The following is a 16,732-nucleotide window of genomic DNA, read 5'->3' as shown; positions in this document are numbered from 1 at the left end:
AGCAAACTGTATTTGATATTATTTGACGAATAATTCTGAAGAAAATATGAATTTTATCTGACGCAGACCAATATTGCTCTAGCAACAAAATGGAAATTGAACAGGCAAACGTATAATAGCGGAACTATATAGGGCAACTTTGTTTTTACGATATAAGGACATACTACCCATAGTCCTCTGCGTCTCCACACACAGAGATGGTTTGTGTGCAAGCGACCTCTGGCGGAAGTTTGGATATAAGGAATGTTGATAAAGTCAAATGATCCAATCAAATTGCGCGTTACAAATGAAATTATATCATTCATATTTGTTACCAATAAAAAAAAATTCAAATTAGTTATACCTGGTTATCAGCACTCAGCAGAGGAAGGAAACAATTCTATTTTTGGTTTTACTCATCTGTTACTCCATAAACTTGTTACAAAAAAAAAATGCTCTGGGGAGTTTGTTATAAGCAGACGTAACACGGAAAGGAGGAAGATCGTGTTCATTCATGTAGAGAAAATTTGAAGAGATAATGGCTTTAACATTGTAGGATTTATTACTGAATAATGACACTAATCATTAACAAGTTTGGGATATTGATCTAATCTGGGAATAATCCAAGGATTTGTGTAAAACAGTGCCGTGACACCATTTTATTCATGTACATCACATGTTCTAGATTCATTGAATAAAAAATATATAGATATATAGCACGCATTTACGTTTGAAAATAAATAAGGGCGTGAAGCGTGACTCATGTATATTAAAAAAAAGAAATGAATGATATTTTATATATATATTACATTTTATTTTTATTTATGTCGGAATATTCCAAGCCGTTAAAATAGCCGCACTATATTTAACAAGATTCATACGCACATTATTCACATTCGGTAGACTCCTAATATTTGTGTTTAGACTTACATTCAAGAAGAAATGGCTATCATTTCAATTGGTAAAGAACATTTGAAAAGGAAAAATAAAGCAAACAAAAATCATTGATTGTATGTTATAATTAGAAATATTTTCTTTTGTCTTTTTTATTGTGTAAGTTATAAATGAAGTTTAATGTTCTTCCATTGTACGAGTCGTATTGCAACACAGCCCTGACATCAGAAACCCTGAACCAGGGGTCACGCATTTGACGATTTTAGTAAAAATTCCTCTATATTGCTATCCACTCATTTTATTCAAAGTTAAGATGTTGAAATGGTTATGGTGATGTTTAAAATATAATCCAAACTCTGGTCGATCGATTCATAACAGAATATGATATTATATAGCCCTAGAAATAAATTATAACATTGATAAATGTAAAAAAAATAAAAAACTAATAATAATATCTATCTATATTTGTAATAATTAGGGCTATACGAATCGTGGATATCGGCCTCCTCAGTGCACAGGGGCTAAGCCCGTTTTGGGCCCGAACTCTGTAATACCATAAATATAGATATTTATGGTATCACAGAGTTCGGGCCCAAAACGGGCTTAGCCCCTGTGACCTGACTAGTAATACGGGGTCCCGGTTTTGATTCCCGATCAATACATAGCTTTTCTCCTGTATTCTACATTTGGTGCCGTTGACCACAACTGGACTTCAGGTGAAAGTCCTTTCAGGAGGAAAAAAAACAACAACCCAGAATCTGGGTTGCGTGTCTTCGAGGTCGATGACAAATTAAAGTAGGGGGGATTGTAGTAGTTAGGGATATACGGATCGTGGACTGGGTAGCTCAGTGGTTAGAGCACCTGACTAGTAATGCAGGGGTTCCAAGTTCGATTCCCGGTTCAAGATTTTCTTCTTTCTTATTTAGTACAATTTCATTACGTTCAGAGAAAAATGAAAAATTACCAAAAATTCAAAAATTTCACACGAAACATATAGGTGTTTTTTTTTTTTTTATATTTTATCATTTATTAGAAAGTATACATGTTATTGGTTGAGATAAAATATCCTCGGATACTCGATCCCGCATAATTCTCACCAATGGTGCCAGGGGCCCATTAGATTGAATGTATTTTATTATGATTATTATTTTATATAAGGCATACATATAATTTTTATAAAAATACATAATATCACTATATGTATAATAACATATATCAAATATTTGTTAGAAGTAGTTTTCAAAGTCATAGAAATATTATATACAACGTTGATGTTGATATAGCAATAGCTGCAATAATGTAGCCCTATCCAAATTTTTTTTTAATTCTGACGTTTTCGGGATAGGGCTACAATTCCATAGGATCTCCGTAATGGTGCAAAATAATTTTATGAATAACCGATAATAAACTCTGTGTATTAGTCCCAAATGTTGTTTACACCAAAAGGAGTACCAACTTTGTGCTCGGGCATGTCTAATAAAGGTGTTTTTCATTAAATACAATGTACAGCATGCAAAATTCTTCGTCTGCTCCGCCATGCTTGTTATCGCGAGATCTCGTAGGCGAATCTAATGAAAAACCTAAGCATTGACAATCAGCGCGAAAATGTAGTTACTCGAGCCACTTCGACAAAGAAAGGAAAATCATATTGTTGCAGAAAGAATTTACACTCTGCTGTTCGGTTTTTAACTTGATATTAAATTCAAACCTTTTCAATACCGACGAAATAGCTTTCGCCTCCATACTTTTCCATTGATGTAAATATTACCTTATATGGCATATGCAAATGACTTGACAATCGGAAGTTTATACTTCAGTACATCAAACATGGCGCACAAATATGAATCGAGAAATTGGAATTTATCGAAATTGTTGAAAACGGTAGAATAGAGCCTCACAAATCTTAAGTTGCAGGTTGTAAATTTATATATTGACTAAGAAACATAGAATATCATTTTATTTACGTAAAGAAAGTCAGGAAATGTTTAGAATGAGCGCAAATGTTGCGGGAGTGAATCACTCCCGCATTTGCACCATTACGGAGATCCTAAGGAGTTGTAGCCCTCTCCTAAAAAAAAAAAAAAAAAAAAAAAATCAGAGAGGGCTACATTATTGCAGCTAATATAGCAACAGTAGAATAACGTAGAAATTACTTAAGGAATAATGTATAAACAATGTAGTCGTAAGTTGACCGTATAGTTATAATGATAAATATTTAAGGATAATATATACTGGTCTCTTCACAGTAGTCAAGTTACATTAATTTACAAAGATGTTCAAAACATATAGGTATGAATATATTACAAATGAGTAATATATGGTTCTATAACAAAGACGATGGGTTTTGAAGAATGAATGCATTTTCAATATAAGATCCATATAGAACCCCTGCCTTAGCACCAGAACCCTGAGCTTCCCAGTTGTAGTGGAAAACTCGTTGTTGATAATGACAAAGTACACCGTTTGACTGTGGTAATATATCAGAAAGTAAAGAGTTTCAAGGCTGTGTCATTTTGTGGGAATTTTGTCCCCGTCTTTCTGCCCCAACGCCGGTAAGGATCACGAAGTTGACAATTTGTCTCCTTTCCCGACAAACGATACCTATCACAGTTGGTGAAAATTTATCTTGTAGTTTTGTAGAAGATTGGCAGTTGTAAAGCCGAGTGTTCGTTATGTCTCGTGAAAATAATGATTCTACACAGTTTTTATTCAGTATCTAAGATTTTCTGCTCATTCAAATATATTATGTATATACAGACTACACATAGTGTGAAGTTTGGAATAGGTAATTTCACGAGATCACATTATAATAAGGGCCAATTGTCAAAACGATCGCTTTAAAATAAAGGGCACCTGTCAATAGATCGCGTTAAAGTAAGGGGCATCTGTTCATAGGTCGCATTCAAATAAGTGACAACTGTCAACAAATAAGATTAGGATTGTTTGTTAACTTGTTTTACGTTCCTTCGAGAAGGTTTCACTCATACTGAGACGTCACCGGTGAAGGTTTCACTCATACTGAGACGTCACCGGTGAAGGTTTCACTCATACTGAGACGTCACCGGTGAAGGTTTCACTCATACTGAGACGTCACCGGTGAAGGTTTCACTCATACTGAGACGTCACCGGTGAAGGTTTCACTCATACTGAGACGTCACCGGTGGTAGGTAAAATACCACAAATTGTATGTACACATGGTCAGCAATCAGGGCCGAAGCAGTGAAGTTCTTTAACGTGTCAACCCCAATTTGAAGGTCGTAGCTGAAAGACTCGGTAATTATCACTACTTCTAAATGCTGATCTTTGGTGAAGGAGCAACCACCACAAATGTTTACATATTGACAATTAAAATAAGGAACGCTTTTCAATAGATCGCATTAAAATCATGAGTAAACCGCCAATGTAAGGCGCACCTGTCAATAGATCGCTTTGAAATAAAGGTCAACTGTCAACGGATTACAATAAGGGACAACTCTCAATAGATCATAAGGGTCAATTGTTAATAAATCACATTAAAATAAGGGGCAAATGTCTACAGATTGCATTAAAGTCGCGAATATCTGTCAATAGATCGCAACAAAATACGGGAAAATTCTTAATAAATAGATTACACTCAATTCATGAGAAGCTGTCAATATATCGGAAACTGTTAAAAAATCACATTCATATCAAAGGAAAATGACAATAGATCGCATTCATATTAAAGGAAACTGTCAATACATCACATTTAAATCAAAGGAAACTGTCAATAGATCACATTCATATCAAAGGAAACTGTCAATAGATCGCATTCATATCAAAATAAACTGTCAATAGATCATATTCATATTAAAGGAAACTGTCAATAGATCGCATTCATATTAAAGGAAACTGTCAATAGATCACATTTATATTAAAGGAAACTGTCAATACATCACATTTAAATCAAAGGAAACTGTCAATAGATCATATTCATATCAAAAGAAACTGTCAATAGATCACATTTAAATCAAAGGAAACTGTCAATAGATCGCATTCATATCAAAGGAAACTGTCAATAGATCATATTCATATCAAAGGAAACTGTCAATACATCACATTCATATCAAAGGAAACTGTCAATACATCACATTCATATCAAAGGAAACTGTCAATACATCACATTTAAATCAAAGGAAACTGTCAATAGATCACATTCAGATCAAAGGAAACTGTCAATAGATCATATTCATATTGAAGGAAACTGTCAATACATCACATTTAAATCAAAAGAAACTGTCAATAGATCACATTTATATTGAAGGAAACTGTCAATACATCACATTCAAATCAAAGGAAACTGTCAATAGATCACATTTATATTAAAGGAAACTGTCAATAGATCACATTTAAATCAAAGGAAACTGTCAATAGATCGCATTCATATCAAAGGAAACTGTCAATAGATCACATTCATATCAAAGGAAACTGTCAATACATCACATTCATATCAAAGGAAACTGTCAATACATCACATTCATATCAAAGGAAACTGTCAATACATCACATTCATATCAAAGGAAACTGTCAATAGATCACATTCTTATCAAAGGAAACTGTTAATAGATCACATTCATATTGAAGGAAACTGTCAATACATCACATTTAAATCAAAGGAAACTGTCAATAGATCACATTTATATTAAAGGAAACTGTCAATAGATCACATTCATATTGAAGGAAACTGTCAATACATCACATTTAAATCAAAGGAAACTGTCAATACATCACATTCATATCAAAGGAAACTGTCAATAGATCACATTCATATCAAAGGAAACTGTCAATAGATCACATTTATATTAAAGAAAACTGTTAATAGATCACATTTAAATCAAAGGAAACTGTTAATAGATCACATTTAAATCAAAGGAAACTGTCAATAGATCACATTCATATCAAAGGAAACTGTCAATAGATCACATTCAGATCAAAGGAAACTGTCAATACATCACATTCATATTGAAGGAAACTGTCAATAAATCACATTCATATCAAAGGAAACTGTCAATACATCACATTCATATCAAAGGAAACTGTCAATACATCACATTTAAATCAAAGGAAACTGTCAATAGATCACATTCAGATCAAAGGAAACTGTCAATAGATCATATTCATATTGAAGGAAACTGTCAATACATCACATTTAAATCAAAAGAAACTGTCAATAGATCACATTTATATTGAAGGAAACTGTCAATACATCACATTCAAATCAAAGGAAACTGTCAATAGATCACATTTATATTAAAGGAAACTGTCAATAGATCACATTTAAATCAAAGGAAACTGTCAATAGATCGCATTCATATCAAAGGAAACTGTCAATAGATCACATTCATATCAAAGGAAACTGTCAATACATCACATTCATATCAAAGGAAACTGTCAATACATCACATTCATATCAAAGGAAACTGTCAATACATCACATTCATATCAAAGGAAACTGTCAATAGATCACATTCTTATCAAAGGAAACTGTTAATAGATCACATTCATATTGAAGGAAACTGTCAATACATCACATTTAAATCAAAGGAAACTGTCAATAGATCACATTTATATTAAAGGAAACTGTCAATAGATCACATTCATATTGAAGGAAACTGTCAATACATCACATTTAAATCAAAGGAAACTGTCAATACATCACATTCATATCAAAGGAAACTGTCAATAGATCACATTCATATCAAAGGAAACTGTCAATAGATCACATTTATATTAAAGAAAACTGTTAATAGATCACATTTAAATCAAAGGAAACTGTTAATAGATCACATTTAAATCAAAGGAAACTGTCAATAGATCACATTCATATCAAAGGAAACTGTCAATAGATCACATTCAGATCAAAGGAAACTGTCAATACATCACATTCATATTGAAGGAAACTGTCAATACATCACATTCATATCAAAGGAAACTGTCAATACATCACATTCATATCAAAGGAAACTGTCAATACATCACATTTAAATCAAAGGAAACTGTCAATAGATCACATTCAGATCAAAGGAAACTGTCAATAGATCATATTCATATTGAAGGAAACTGTCAATACATCACATTTAAATCAAAAGAAACTGTCAATAGATCACATTTATATTGAAGGAAACTGTCAATACATCACATTCAAATCAAAGGAAACTGTCAATAGATCACATTTATATTAAAGGAAACTGTCAATAGATCACATTTAAATCAAAGGAAACTGTCAATAGATCGCATTCATATCAAAGGAAACTGTCAATAGATCACATTCATATCAAAGGAAACTGTCAATACATCACATTCATATCAAAGGAAACTGTCAATACATCACATTCATATCAAAGGAAACTGTCAATACATCACATTCATATCAAAGGAAACTGTCAATAGATCACATTCTTATCAAAGGAAACTGTTAATAGATCACATTCATATTGAAGGAAACTGTCAATACATCACATTTAAATCAAAGGAAACTGTCAATAGATCACATTTATATTAAAGGAAACTGTCAATAGATCACATTCATATTGAAGGAAACTGTCAATACATCACATTTAAATCAAAGGAAACTGTCAATACATCACATTCATATCAAAGGAAACTGTCAATAGATCACATTCATATCAAAGGAAACTGTCAATAGATCACATTTATATTAAAGAAAACTGTTAATAGATCACATTTAAATCAAAGGAAACTGTTAATAGATCACATTTAAATCAAAGGAAACTGTCAATAGATCACATTCATATCAAAGGAAACTGTCAATAGATCACATTCAGATCAAAGGAAACTGTCAATACATCACATTCATATTGAAGGAAACTGTCAATAGATCACATTCATATCAAAGGAAACTGTCAATACATCACATTTATATTAAAGGAAACTGTCAATAGATCACATTCATATCAAAGGAAACTGTCAATACATCACATTTATATTAAAGGAAACTGTCAATACATCACATTTAAATCAAAAGAAACTGTCAATACATCACATTCATATAAAAGGAAACTGTCAATAGATCACATTCATATTAAAGGAAACTGTCAATACATCACATTTATATTAAAGGAAACTGTCAATAGATCACATTTAAATCAAAGGAAACTGTTAATACATCACATTTAAATCAAAGGAAACTGTTAATACATCACATTTAAATCAAAAGAAACTGTCAATACATCACATTCATATCAAAGGAAACTGTCAATAGATCACATTCATATTAAAGGAAACTGTCAATACATCACATTCATATTAAAGGAAACTGTCAATACATCACATTTATATTAAAGGAAACTGTCAATACATCACATTTATATCAAAGGAAACTGTTAATAGATCACATTTATATTAAAGGAAACTGTCAATACATCACATTTATATTAAAGAAAACTGTCAATAGATCACATGCAGATCAAAGGAAACTGTCAATACATCACATTTATATTAAAGGAAACTGTCAATACATCACATTTATATTAAAGAAAACTGTCAATAGATCGCATGCAGATCAAAGGAAACTGTCAATACATCACATTTATATTAAAGGAAACTGTCCATGTATCACATTTATATTAAAGAAAACTGTCAATAGATCACATTTAAATCAAAGGAAACTGTTAATACATCACATTTAAATCAAAAGAAACTGTTAATAGATCACATTTATATTAAAGGAAACTGTCAATAGATCGCATTCAGATCAAAGGAAACTGTTAATAGATCACATTCATATCAAAGGAAACTGTCAATACATCACATTCATATTAAAGGAAACTGTCAATACATCACATTTCAATCAAAGGAAACTGTCAATAGATCACATTCATATTGAAGAAAACTGTCAATACATCACATTCATATTAAAGGAAACTGTCAATACATCACATTTAAATCAAAGGAAACTGTCAATAGATCACATTCATATCAAAGGAAACTGTCAATACATCACATTCATATTGAAGGAAACTGTCAATAGATCACATTCATATCAAAGGAAACTGTCAATACATCACATTCATATCAAAGGAAACTGTCAATAGATTACATTTATATTAAAGAAAACTGTCAATAGATCGCATTCATATTGAAGGAAACTGTCAATAGATTACATTCATATCAAAGGAAACTGTCAATAGATCACATTCATATTGAAGGAAACTGTCAATAGATCAAATTTATATTGAAGGAAACTGTCAATAGATCACATTCATATCAAAGGAAACTGTCAATAGATCACATTCATATTGAAGGAAACTGTCAATAGATCACATTTATATTGAAGGAAACTGTCATTAGATCACATTCATATCAAAGGAAACTGTTAATAGATCACATTCATATTGAAGGAAACTGTCAATAGATCACATTCATATTGAAGGAAACTGTCAATAGATCACATTCATATTGAAGGAAACTGTCAATAGATCACATTCAGATCAAAGGAAACTGTCAATAGATCACATTTATATTAAAGGAAACTGTCAATACATCACATTTAAATCAAAGGAAACTGTCAATAGATCACATTCATATTAAAGGAAACTGTCAATACATCACATTCATATTTAAGGAAACTGTCAATAGATCACATTCAGATCAAAGGAAACTGTCAATAGATCACATTTATATTAAAGGAAACTGTCAATACATCACATTCATATTGAAGGAAACTGTCAATAGATCACATTCATATTAAAGGAAACTGTCAATACATCACATTCATATTTAAGGAAACTGTCAATAGATCCCATTCAGATCAAAGGAAACTGTCAATAGATCACATTTATATTAAAGGAAAATGTCAATACATCACATTCAAATTAAACAGAGGGCACATTTAATCCTAAGAATAGCAATATACAAATCTGTGTCAGGTCAGAAGAGATGTTTGCATTATCTTGAAACTGAAAACTGTAAAAATTTACCTTATTTAATGAATAAAATGCAGATTTAGTAGAAAGTTAACTGAAAATACGCGCTTGACTCGAACACAAAATACACTTTTATTGAGGGGATTTGTTTGTTTTTAATCCACTGCGCAGCTATCGGACCGGGTAATAAATCTTAAAAGGAGGAATATATAGCTGATATTCACTGTTCTATTCGTGTTTTAAAAGGAAGTCAGTCATTACAGCAATGTGTTACTTACCTTTAACATCACTTCCAAATGTTTCCTAAAAACTTGATAAAGCTTGCATTTCTAATCAAATTATTGACTATAGTGACGCCTTTCTGCAGATTAGCCATGTCGCATAACTAGAATTGGTTATAGATATTCTTAGCAGTGTTAGCCGAGATTTGATTTGTATTTTATCACTAGAATTTCTCGATACATAAATGTCAGTATGTTTTAGAGTTACATCATTAACAAGTTGTCAATTAAACAAATAATTGTGTTATGTTTGTTCTGCAAGATGAATGTGACCTTGACCTTAAGGAAAATGTGGTGTATTCAGCTGGTAGACCTGTGATTTATGTTATACCTCTGTAAAATTTCCTCTCCCGTTCATTCAGTTGCTTATGTATTATGTATTCATATAATAAACTAGATGAAATCCCGCGTAATTTTACGATATTTACTACTAAAGTAAGATTCTATTATAGCTTACGGACTTCACCTCACATATGAAACAATATTAAAGGTGCAAACAGTAACTCCCGGAACAAGTGTTTCGGATTTTTTGGGTACAATTTGTTAATTTATCAGTATAGATATGATTTCTTGGTACTGTTTAAATTCGCGACTTTTTCCATAAAAGCAATGCAAGAGGACTCTCGCCTTAAAGCTGACATGAATTAATAAATACGTACACCTTTCTCATCTTATCCGCCATATTTCTCTCAGGTAGCCTAATTTACTCTACCCGTATATACCCCAAATATGATTGTCACACCTGAGTGATTTTTCTAGGTGGACTCGACCAGTGCACATCTCCGATAGTAATATGTAGGGAATGAGAAACAAATAGAATAACATTTTAAAACATTATGCTTTGCTCAAAATTACAAAATATTGATTGTATACTAATGCAACATTCTGGAAGTTTAGATAAGTTAGACAAAAATGGGGGAAAAAAATGCTTTTCTTGCATACTTGCAAGTGGTGCATGCCATGCAAGTATTTGCATTTTCTAATAAAATAAATGCGGATAAATCATTTGCCAATTACATACTGATAGAATGGAATAGGCAAAGAGCATAAAATATATTATTTTTATCAATTCTTGCAAAATAAAGGTGCATGCCATATGCATAATATGCAATGCACAAGGTATAATCGCCAAAAAAAGTATCAAATACGGGCATCTATTCAACAGGTATCGGAGATGTGCACTTACCGAAAATATTAGATTCTCTTTATTCTGATAAATCCACGAAACAAAATGATAAACTCCATTTGTATATCGTTAGAACTTTACAACACGTTGTCATTCCATTATACAGACTGCGACACACTTCACCCGTGCCAAACAGGGCGTCTTCAATCAGGGGAGATGTCAGAGTCGAATTTTTTTTTCTTATATTGAATGCTTGTCTGGTCGAGGTTTTGCAGTTTGTAGAAATCGAGAATCTAATATCTGGTTGGATATATTGCGTGCACAATTCAAAATTTCTCGATGATCATATACAAACTTGGATATACAAATAAGGGAATAATGATCGAAAATATACATCTGTGTGCAAATGCGTGTATTACATTTGCAATCCATAATAAACAGTTGATTACACAAAGACACATATGAAAGGAAATTTATAAACGAAAATATAGTTTTGTTGTCTCTTTTGGAACCACATAATTACGGTCTCTGTATGTCCATATTCAGAGAGAGAGAGAGAGAGAGAGAGAGAGAGAGAGAGAGAGAGCGACCGTCCTACTTTGATTTAAAATATATCATTTCACAGAAGGAAAGAAAATTGATCACTTATATAAATGTAAGCTTACAAGCATTAAAAATTTCCAGCTATTTAAAAATTTGTGATTGACAATATATTGGAAACTTACAGGAGTTGATGCTTATAATTGAATTCATTACAAATTTAAAATATATATATATTAGTTTGAACTGTGCATGTAGAAAATACTGACTTTGTATGTTAGAATAACGGGGAAAAAGTAAATTGTCATAAAAAAAGTGGGGAAAGCAGACCAGCCTTCCTGCCCACCCCAACCCCCTCTTTTCGTGCCTGAAACAACATATCAATTCGTGTTGAAAGAAAGGAACATATCTACATTTCATTAAATTCCAAAGGAGCTCGAATTTATGTGTTCCCCTATTAATTATTTTGTATGCAAGATTCGTTCTCGAATTTAGAATCATGCATTCAGTCAGAGCAGAAATGAATTCATGTTGAAGTACATCTAGTTTGAATGCAAATGTTGGGTTCCTTCTTTTAATTTCATCAGACTCATTAGAAACCCCTCTCCCAAACTATGCAGCTTTGTTTTTATTGATATCTAAATCGGTATAAATGAATCCGGATATAAATTATATAATGTTTTTTCGTGATCATATAGATATTGATAATGAAAAAAGAAAATGTTTATACTCTTGCCTTCTTCATATCCTACTAATGCATTACAGTATATTGACATTGTATCATATCAAATAAAACCTCAACACGAATTTTACTGATTTATGCATACTAACATCTTATCGAATACATTTGAATTTGAAATTTCTACGTACAGCGGTATGGCCATTGCACCAGATCTACGAAATGAAAATATTTATGAATAAATTACACTCAAGCCTCAAAGTAATCATTATGGCATGTTACAGAAACGTTAAAACACACAAATGCTATAGTCCTGCAATGCATGCGATTTTTATGAATACATGTATTTATGTATTCATGAATGAAGTTCCTACGCTTGAAAATATCTTGGTCTTTATGCATTTTGTTTTGTGATTTTGGTTTACCATTCCTTACACTGTGTAAATGAAGGAAAACTTGGTAAAGGGTGCAATTCTACATGCACCATGCATACAATTAGTATACATGCATGTGTTGCAAAGCAAAATGTACATGTAATAACCAGGCATGTATCGTCATTTTTCATGGGGGGGGGGGGGGGGGGGGGGGGGGGGTACAACAGGGGGAAAATGGAAAATTGAATTCTTCAAAATTTCTTGGCATTCAAAATAATAATTAAAAAATATGAACGAAAACAGCAATAAAATAAAACAAAACACTCAAACAAACCAAGATGTTTTGTCCGATGTTCAAAGTCCTAATGTGGGGGTGAAGGGTTAAAGAGTCTTTTACTTTGACTACCTCAATAATTTCCCTCTACACTTCATTTTCTTCCATCGTTGGGGGTGGGATGGGGTGGTTAGAGTCCTCTACCATGAGTGCTTCATAATATCTTCATTTTTTTAATTGGTGGTGGTGTGTGTCTTCTACTATTATATCAGAACTTTCAAGCTGGGGTAAGTGGGGGAGGGGTTGTCACTCAATGTATCTTTTATTTGCATTACAAACTAACAAAAAATGGATATTGTTATTAAAGGTGGGTGACAGACACTCTTGTCCTCTCCCCTTGATTTTTGATAACGACGCATAATATGATAAACTCGATTATTACATTTTGCATTAGTACAATTTGCGTCGAGTTCGACGCAGAATGTAATAACGCAAAATGGCATAGATATATAAGATCTATTGAGCGCCAAATTAGCATAAAATGAAGTAATTGAAAATAACATTATTTAAAAATATGTTTAATTTTTAATTATTGCGTGCTTTAAATGAATCAAATAAATCTGTATTTACAATTAATGAGAGCAGTATTGGGTTACTAGTACTGTTCTTTTTTTTTTATTGAATTAACGATATCATTTGTCTTAATAAGCGCACGATTATTACAAGATCATCGGTTCTCTCTCTCTCTCTCATCCCATACACCCGTACCGTGTTGTATATGCACATTTATGTACCTAAATGATTTCCTGATTTATAAATCTGCAATACTCTGACCAGTAAATCATATAGTATAAGGATTCATGCACAATACAGGGTAAATATTATACTCTGATTGAAGATAGCTGATCGGCACGGGCTAAGTGTGTCGTAGTCTGTACAATGGACAATGTTGTTTACTGTTGGAATGCAAATGGAGTTTCGACAAGTGTACACGTACATCTGCGGTCCTTTACAGATATTACGAGTAGGCCCAGGTAAACAGTCGTCCGCATTCGATGCGTTTTCATGGCGAGCATACATTCATTTTTATAAGTACAGTAGTATTTATGTCTTTGCCTTTTACTTGAAGTAATTGTGAATGGTATAGATTGTATACTCTTTGCTTATTCCATTTTATCAATAGATAAAAGATGAAATATTTCTCCGCATTTTTGTATAGTTTTGACATATTTACTGCAAATGTTTGCACGTTCATGTAAAGAAAAGGCATTCTATATATATTTATCCAAATATATATATTTAGAATGATTTACTACTGTACGATATGTTTATTATAATTTTGAGCACTGCGTGGTGTTCCAAAACGTGATTTCATTTCTTCTTGATGTCCTATAAATTAGTATCGGAGATGTACGTGTTACCTGTCGAAGCTACCCGCACAGGTAAATCGAAGACACTGATGTGAAGTGAAGTGAAGCGTAGCAAAGCTCGTCCCCTTATATACCATGCGAACCCTGATACATATAACAATAGAAATTCCAACTAATATGGCGGATTAACAGAGAAATATGGCGGACATATAGAATTATACTATATTTATTAATTCATGTCAGCTTTAAGATCGAGAAAACCATTTCACCATGAACAATAAATAAAGCTAGAAAAGCTAACGCACATACCGTAATGAAGACAATGGTGTCAAAGCAATGCGAGCATTACCATGATCCGAGAATATTTGATGCAATGTTCAAGACTCATTATGAGTACGGTATAATCCTTTTTTCCAATGCGTTTAAATTCGGTAAATTTCTTGACCTCAGTGTCATTGAAATTTTAAACAAGAGGCCCATAGGCCACATCGCTTACCTGAGTCACCTTGGACCATATTTATTAAAAAATTCCCTCCATACTCCCATGTAAAATATTGTGGCCCCAACCTACCCTTGGGGACATGATTTTAACAAACTTAAATCTGCAGTATGTCAGGAAGCATTCATGTAAATGTAGACTTTTCTGGCCCAATGGTTCTTGAGAAAAATATTTTTAAAGATTTTCCCTTATACATGTATATTTGTATGTAAAACTTCGATCCCCTATTTTGGCCCCATCCTACCCCCGGGGGCCGTGATGTTAACAAACTTTAATCTGTACTATGTCAGGAAGCTTTCATGTAAATGTAGCCTTCTCTAGCCCAATATTTTCCCTATATATTTGTATGTAAAACTTCGATCCCCTATTGTGGGGGGAGGGGAGTGTTATGTTAACAAACTTGAATCTGCACTATGTCAGGAAGCTTTCGTGTAAATTTGTACTTTCCTGGCCCAGTAGTTCTTGAGAAGAAGATTCTGACTATATATTCGCAAGTAAAAGTTTCAACATATACTAGAGATGTTAAAACTTGGCTGGACCGCCGCGGTGGCCTAGAGGTTAGAGCGTTCGCCCCGGATGAGAAAGGCCGGGTTTCGAATCCCGGCCGCAACAGACCTTAGTCGTTAAAACAGGTAGTGACAGTTCCATCGCTAAACGACCTTAAAACGGATGTCCTGTGTCACTGTAGGTGTGGCACGCTAAAGAACCCTCACTGCTCAATGGCTGTAAGCGCCGAGCAAAGGCCTAAATTTGAAGCTCTTCACCGGTCTTGGTGACGTCTCCATATGAGTGAAAAATTCTCTCGAGAGACGTTAAGCAACATACAATCAATCAAAACTCTGCTAAAAATACATGGTGACGCATAAAGTGTACTAGACAGTTATGTACAATTACCAGGGTGCACTTATACATGTAGCTTACACCAGTACCAGTGACTATACGCTCAAAAATGAATAAGTGAAAATAACGAACAGTGATTAATCTCATTGATTCTGTAGAGAATAAAAAAAATTAAGAGCAAGGCAAACACGGTCCTCTGGACACACCAGAGATAGGACCAGGCGTCCAGGAGGATTAAGAATCCCCTGTTGACCATTCACACTCACCCCATATCTTGATCAGGTAAACGGTGAAACCGTTGTCAAATTTATTATGTGTAAAGAACGACCTAACAATTGGTATGAAACACGTCATACTGCATTTGACCTAATGACAGGATGCAAGTGTAAATTATATCGTTATAACGACTTAATGAACTGGGGTCCCCAGGGACATGATGCTCACCTGAGCTAAAGACTACCAAGTTTTGGACGCCATCTTTAAATCCCTATTATCGACACGCTGTGTCCAGGGTTATCATTTTGATTGTTCTTGGTTTTTGAAAAGAATATATTAAAAATTTTCTGTGTATTCCAACAGAGTTCAGGTGATCTTATGGATGGACAAAAGATACTAAAAACTAAATTCGACATTCAGCGTAGGCTTTACGTACATATCGATTGATTGTATATTGTTTAACGTTCCGCTCAAGAATTTTTCACTCATATATTGCCAGTGAGGAGCTGCAACATTTAGGCGTATGCTCGGCGCTTATGGCCTTTGAGCAGGGACATGAGCCTCGGTATTTGCGGTCTCATCCGAAAGACCGCCCCATTTAATCGCCTCTTACGACAAGCAAGGGGTACTGAGGACCTTTTCTAACCCGGGCCCCCATGGGAACGCACATATCGAACACGTGTCTCTTTTATAAAATGCATAGGTAATCAACCACAGCATTGGACGTTTCGACCATGAATCTCTTTTGAATAAAAAC

Source organism: Ostrea edulis, chromosome 2, assembly GCF_947568905.1.
Source record: "Ostrea edulis chromosome 2, xbOstEdul1.1, whole genome shotgun sequence".
Lineage (NCBI taxonomy): Eukaryota > Metazoa > Mollusca > Bivalvia > Ostreida > Ostreidae > Ostrea > Ostrea edulis.
This window is presented reverse-complemented; position numbering follows the sequence as displayed.